Consider the following 7,216-nt stretch of genomic DNA (forward strand, 5'->3'; position numbering starts at 1 on the left):
TATTGTTCTAAACATGTTTAAAAATCTTACTTTGGTCAAGCAAATAATTAATATTTAGGAAATGTTTATGGATAGTCATGATATTGATTATGAACTTGCATTGAAATAATACAATGACATTAAAACAATTTCCAATAATCTTGACCTAAGTCAGTCAAATCTATTAATGACATATGCATTCAAAAGACTTATGAACCATCAGGTTAATTTTTTTAGGACAAACAAAAAGATAAGTTAGGGAGAGTTGATAAGGGACAAATAAGTAGGAACTTAATAACTTATTTCACAAGAAATCAATACAAAAAACCCCAATTTATCTGTAAAAAGTGAGAAAATATTTATTTAGACTTTTCTAGTATGTATTAATGGAAAACATGTAAAAAGGACTAGAAAAAAATGATCCAGCACGCAAAGATCAATTTAGGGAAAAACCATGAAAGTATAAGCTCGCTAGGTCTAGTTATAGGCGTGCTAAGAGTAGGAAAAAGTCCATATGGCACAATTAGATGCAAGTACCTCATGGTGAAGCAAGGATTTGTATGCTAAGCACAAAGGAAACGCGCTTAGGGAGGCAAGGAGGCTAGGAGCACCTTATTTACAACTAAAATTGCTTAAGAGGAAATAAAGTAGGCTCGCTAGGAGTAAGGGCGGTGTGCCTAGCGAGGGGTCTAGAATTTATGCTATAAATAGAAGTTTTTCCACTTTATTGTAAAAAGGGGTTTAGTGGATTGAGGAAGTACAAAATTGAAGTAGGTTCAACTTGGTCTACAACCTAAGAATAATATAGGGGGTCTGAAGGAGGAAGTCCTACTCAAGTGAAATGGTAAATAAACTTGCAAGACCAGCTTTTCAAAATTATCTCTTTGTGTGAGGTTAAATATAGTCATTATATTCATGTACTAAATAGGTAACGACGTTTTATGTAATTCTAGTCATGTTTTAATATTGATGACTATTTAATCTTAATGCATGTTATAACTTTGCTACCTAAAATATTTCATGGTGTGACCTGACATCAAAAAGTGCTTGTCATTATTAGATCAAATATAATCACCTATTGGATACTAATGTGTAGACATAGGGTGAGGTTCAATATTTGCATATAATGTAGTATGGATCAGTGTGAAATTTTGTTGCTTTATAATTGTTGGAACTTAATGCTCTATGTTTGTTAATAGACCGATATATCGGCTATTGGATAATGCATTATTCTAAAGTTATTGAGACCAGAAGAAGATACGATTGAGAGCAATAGCTGATAATATTAATAGCTGAGTAGAAAAGTATATTAATGACTTGTAGATGTGCATGATAAATTCGTAATGACGAAATCTACCCCTGGCATGTTTTCTTATCATTAACATTGAAATATCCATTTTAATTTTTGTCATTTCGTTTATGTTATTCACTTTTACACATCACAACAAATATACAACCCTTCTCTACTTAAGATCTTTAAAAACTGTTGAACGATCTCTAAAATTAGCCATCTCTGTGAATACGATAATTGTAAAACTTATTTTTGTTTCACAACGAACAATAGTGTGTGTGGTTTTCTGATTCTCTCTTAGTGAGTTTTTTTTTTGCTTTCCCATGTGTTTCTCTATACACGCCTAACTTCTTTTACTTTTTTATTTTATTTTTAAATTTGCGACGTGATTAACACGTCACAACATTTTATTTTAAAAAAATTTATGTTTTTCACATGTGCATGCAACAATGTCAATTGTTTAATAATAAAAATATGATGCGATGTGATATTCACATCGCAACTCCCTTTTTTGCCATGCGATTTTCACTTAACTATATCATGTGGCTGAAGACAATTTTTTTTGTAGTGTAGTTACTTTGACATTTTCTGTATGTCTCTTCTAGGCTTATAATTTTTGACTAGGTTTTGAGTTTTTTTTTATATCTTTAATTTTTTTGAATTTTTTATTGTATTTTTCTTTTTTAATTTTTTTAGTGGTTTTGACGCTTTTTATGCTAAGGAGTATCTTCCTTGTATCTTCCTTTTAATATATTAGTTTGTCTTTAAATTTTTTTACAAAAGCATGAATATAAAGCTTTTTTAATGAACAAATTAAAAATTAAAGAAAGCTCTCATTTTGAGAGATCTTGTCCTAAACAATAAAAAATTCGTAAAATAATTATTATTTACTATTCTACATTTTCTTTCTTACAAATAATTATTGTTTACTATTCTACATTTTCTTTCTTATAAAAACAGTGTGTCAAACTAGGTTAAATAGTTGAACTAGTTATTTATTCATACAATAAATAATATTTTATGTATCCATTAATTTTTATTTTGCTAGAGAAATAGAGTTATACTTTTATTTTTATATTTTTTAATTTAATATATTTGTAGTTAGGATAACCAAATAGAGATATGAAAAAGTTGAAAAAAAATTAAAGAAATTATTGCAAAAGATTTTAAGAATAACGGTTGAATAAAAATATAATTTTTTATAATTTTTTTTATAGCAAAAACATATATAATATATGAAAAAGACATTAAAGGTCAGCAATACAAATCAATAAGGTTGAAGGAGGCAATACAAATCAATAAGGTTGAAGGAGGCATAAGAGTTATCTAACAGCCGACCAAAATAACACAAAGTAAGTACAATCAAAAAACCAAACCACTTGTGTGGAAAGTAAAAACGAAAAATCTCGACATCAGGATAAAATGGAAGCAACAGACAGAAAACAAATCTAGAGCTCTCAAGACAAGGTCTGACAAGAACATACCGTCCACTAGTGGGGATTTCGTTTAAAATCAAATTGACTCGACAAAAAATTTATAATATCCAACAAAATTTAAACCTAAAATCTTGAAAGAAACATACTCGCAACTTATTGACTTGTAAATCGAGAGTTTTAACCCCCTTATTTAGGATAATTGCCTCACTCTAATTTAATGTGCGTAAGTTGTTTGAAAAATGAGACAAGTTGACCCATTTTATCTTCTTAAAGAAAACAAAAAGTTCATGCAAAATAACAATACTCAAATCCTTAGACATAGTAATATTTTTTATTGTTTTGAATTTACTAAATATTAATAACACATATCTTCATCATAAACAATTTCTATTTTATTGAATGATAAATGATTGTATGAAGTCATAATCTATATTTAATACTCATTTGTTATTTTGATTATCAAAATTTCCCATTTTTCTATAATACCCTATTTGTTATTTAAATTTATTTATTTCACTTTAGAATAAATAAATAATTATTATTATTATTATTGACAAATCTCCAAATTTTATTTATTTTTATAATACCCTATATATAGTTTAATTATTTTATTTAGAATTAATAAGTTTGTATATAGAATAACCAAACACTTAGAAATAAAGGAAGACCAAATGAAATTACTGGAGAAACTATTAAAAAAATATTGAGATTAACAAATTAAATAGAAATATAATTTTTGATAGAACATTATAATAATTAATCTAAAAATTTATAATTATAGTTATATTAAAAAATATTGAGATTAATGAATTCAATAATAAATTATATTTTATTATACTATATATTTTTTTACTTTGTTATTTGAAAGTTATCTTATTAACTTTGGAGAGATAGGGTTGGAGTTTCAACTCATTATTTAAGATGGTTGCCTCACCCTATTTTAGATGGGTTGTAGCAATATTGGAAATTGAGACAAATGTTCATGCAAAATAATATAATAACAACTAAGCCATTAGACAAAATAATGTTTTTGTCTTTGCGTTTTAGATTTATTAAATATTAATAACACATATGTTTATTTTCAACAAAGTTTATTTAATTAAGTAATGAATTCTTATATAAAGTGATAATATATATAAAATATATATATTTTTTTTATAGATAATGTTAATTTGTGTTCTGAAGGTACATGTTAAGATATTTATAAATTAAAAAATTTATGCAAAATAAATAATAAAAAAATTGGTTATATAATTTTAATAAAATCAATACACAATTTTTAAAATAAAATTTTACAATTTTTTTATTAAATTATATCCTTAATATACAAGTTAACATTACATTTTTTTATAGTACATATATTTTTTTACTTTGTAAATATATCAATATAATAATCAATATATTATGTTACTTTTAGTATCAACATTTATCTTTTTCCTACAATATTTTTTATTTGATTTCATTAATTTCTCTTTACAATAAATAATTAATGATATAATTGACAAATCTCTCTACAATACCATTATTATTAAATATTTCATTTGGTTAATCCTTTAAACAATTATAAATAAGAACATAAATTTTCTATAAATGTGAGATGTAAATAGAAACGAAAAATATATATTTTTGTAGAAATTTAAAATTAGTTTGTAGTGATTATTAATACTCCATTTACCACAAAGAGAACGTAGTGGTTAACTTATCCACCAAGTATCCAAGAAAATCTAGTGCAAGAAAATTGTGAATTTAATAAATTGTCTTATCAATTGGACTGCAAAACAACAACATATTCATTAAATTCACTATATATATTATAGGAGTTTGTAGAAATTTTGTGTACTCTTCGATCATAAATTTAGAAATTTAAAGTCAAAACGTTGTTTCGAAAAGATATTTTTATGAATTTTAATATTATGTATTTCTATTTTGGGGTCTTTAAAAATGTGTTTTAAGGAATATATTTAAGTTATAGTATATATTTAAGTTAATATTATCTAATATTATCTCTTTCCATGTACGACTCTTTTCTTACATTTTTTTATATATATCTTTTTATAACATTATCTTTAAATTGTAGTATATATTTAATAACTTTTCCAACCTATTTCTAAATTAAATGAAAAATATCTAAAACACCATTTTTTACCCCAATAATTAAACGATTGTTTTAGAAAAAAGTTTAACATTATTGATAAATTAAATATAATTTTTAAGCGTGTGCTACTTTGGTCTCAAATATAAATAAATGATAATTGATGGTTCAAAATATAAATAAATGCCAATAAATTTAATTTAATTCAACATAATTACTTTTAAAATACTTGAAAAAATAGTTATGGTCAAATATAAAAATTAAGTGAAAAGAGAAAACTAATCTTAAATCTTAAATTTCTTTTATTATGGATCAACTGTGCATTATATCTGCCTTAAAAAACAATAATCTTTTAGGGGGAATCTTCATTAACCAAAAGTAGCGCAAGTGAAATATTTCATTAAATTATAAATATGATTTAGTTTAATATGATTTTAAGTGTTTGTAAGGTCTATTTTACCTCTTAAAATTAAAACTCAAGCTTAAATTGATGAGATTATAAAATTTCTTTCATCATAAACAAAGATTTTTTATTTAAATCCAATCAAAAAATATAACACTCTTAAATCTTTTGAGGGAATGATTTATCATATATTATAATCCCCTCCGATTTAAGAGATTTTAAAAAAATTATTCTTCACAAAATGCATCACATTTTGGTTTTAGTTCATGTAATATGTATTTAAGTCATTATAAATATATCCATTTTTGTTTTTAGTCTTTATTATTTTTGTTTTAGTCCTAAACTCATTAAATTTCGTATTTGTAATATGTTTATTAGTACTTATTTTAAAAGATTAAAATCAAATATTATACATATTACATATATTAATTTCTATACAAATAAATTTTTCAATGACTAAAAAAAGGAAGAAAAGTAAAAAAGTGTATATTTGCAATGAATAAAAACAAAATAATTATATTTGCAGGAATCATTTATATATTTATATCTTTCATTAATTTTATATTTTACATCAACATTCATTTTTATATATCATTTTATTTTACTTGGTTCATATTAATGTCTAAAGAAACTATTGATGATTATGTATTTAACTTAACATTTGATGTTGTAGATAAAGGAACAAGTATTCCTATCAAAAGTCAACAAGAAAAACAATATTGGACTATCTTTTTTGAACATGACCTATATCCTGGGAAAACAATGAACTTAGGTATCCAAAAACATTCAGATATTCAATCATCAAAATCAACAACACATGCACCAGTCAAAAGAGCAATCCATACTTTTAAGACTCTTAAAGGGCTTGGACAAACACTTGAAAAGAAACTATTGGAACAAATCAATCATTTGGAACGTTTGTGTGGTGGTATAAAAAAGAAACTGAAAGACCAACCATTAGGAGCGACAAAGCAACCAAAATAGAAACCATTGCAACAAATCAACCTTTTGGAACATTTGTGTGGTGGAATAGAAAAGAAACTGATAGACCAACCATTAGGAGTGACAAAGAAACCAAAATAGAAACTACTAGAACAAATCAACCTTTTAGAACGACTGCGTGGTGGCATAAAATAGAAACTGAAAAAGAAACAGAAATAGAAACTGAAAATAACCTACAAGAGGAAAATCACCTATTTGGATTAAGTGAATGGGGTAAAAAAGAAACTAAAAAATCAAATCAACCTTTTGTAGCCCAGACATCGGATGAAAAAGAAACTCACATTCTTAACAACTATTGTAGAACTCCATAAGCAATAGGAGAACACAAACATTGCTTCCTATCACTAGAATCAATGATGGATTTTGTCATTTCAAAGCTTGGAAAGATTATCAAAGTGATGTCAAGTTCCTTTTCTGAAGGTCAAGACAAATATGTAGTTCAGGAAGTAAAGAAAATTGGAGACAAAACAGTGATATGTCATAGATTGAATTTTGAAAAAGTTGTATTTTATTGTCACGTAGTAAATGCCACAACAACTTACATGGTCCCAATGATGGCCTCCGATGGAACTATATCAAAAGCACTAATAATTTGCCACCATGACACTAAAGGTATGAATCCTAATGTGTTAAATGAAGTTCTCAATGTTAAGCTAGAAAATATATTTGTTTGCCATTTTATTGGCAATAGTGTTGTTGCTTGGGTACCTAATGTTAGCCAGTCTCGTGGCCATCCTTGTGTCATCTAGCATATTTGCACATTGATTAAAATCTCATGTTTGGACTTGTTCTAAATTGATATATGAAAATAAATATGATGTGAAAAATCATATATTATGTATATTCAGTGTCATCCATGCATTTTAAATAATATTAGTTCTAAATTAGTTAGAACTATGGGTTTGTGTATGTGTAAGGTAGTAGTCAATGGTCAGTCCTTAATGTACTTTATGTAAAACCTTATCTTTATATGGATTTCAATTGTCTTGTAGTATCATTATAAAAATCTCCCC

The 7,216-nt window shown here is 25.6% G+C and overlaps 1 pseudogene; it reads left to right on the forward strand.

Moving 5' to 3' along the window:
• Nucleotides 1-5,819: 5,819 nt before the first annotated feature.
• Nucleotides 5,820-6,952, forward strand: LOC127137646 (unknown seed protein USP-like; annotated as a pseudogene).
• Nucleotides 6,953-7,216: the final 264 nt, after the last annotated feature.

The sequence above is a fragment of the Lathyrus oleraceus genome, chromosome 4, assembly GCF_024323335.1.
Source record: "Lathyrus oleraceus cultivar Zhongwan6 chromosome 4, CAAS_Psat_ZW6_1.0, whole genome shotgun sequence".
In the NCBI taxonomy this organism is placed as follows: Eukaryota; Viridiplantae; Streptophyta; class Magnoliopsida; order Fabales; family Fabaceae; genus Lathyrus; species Lathyrus oleraceus.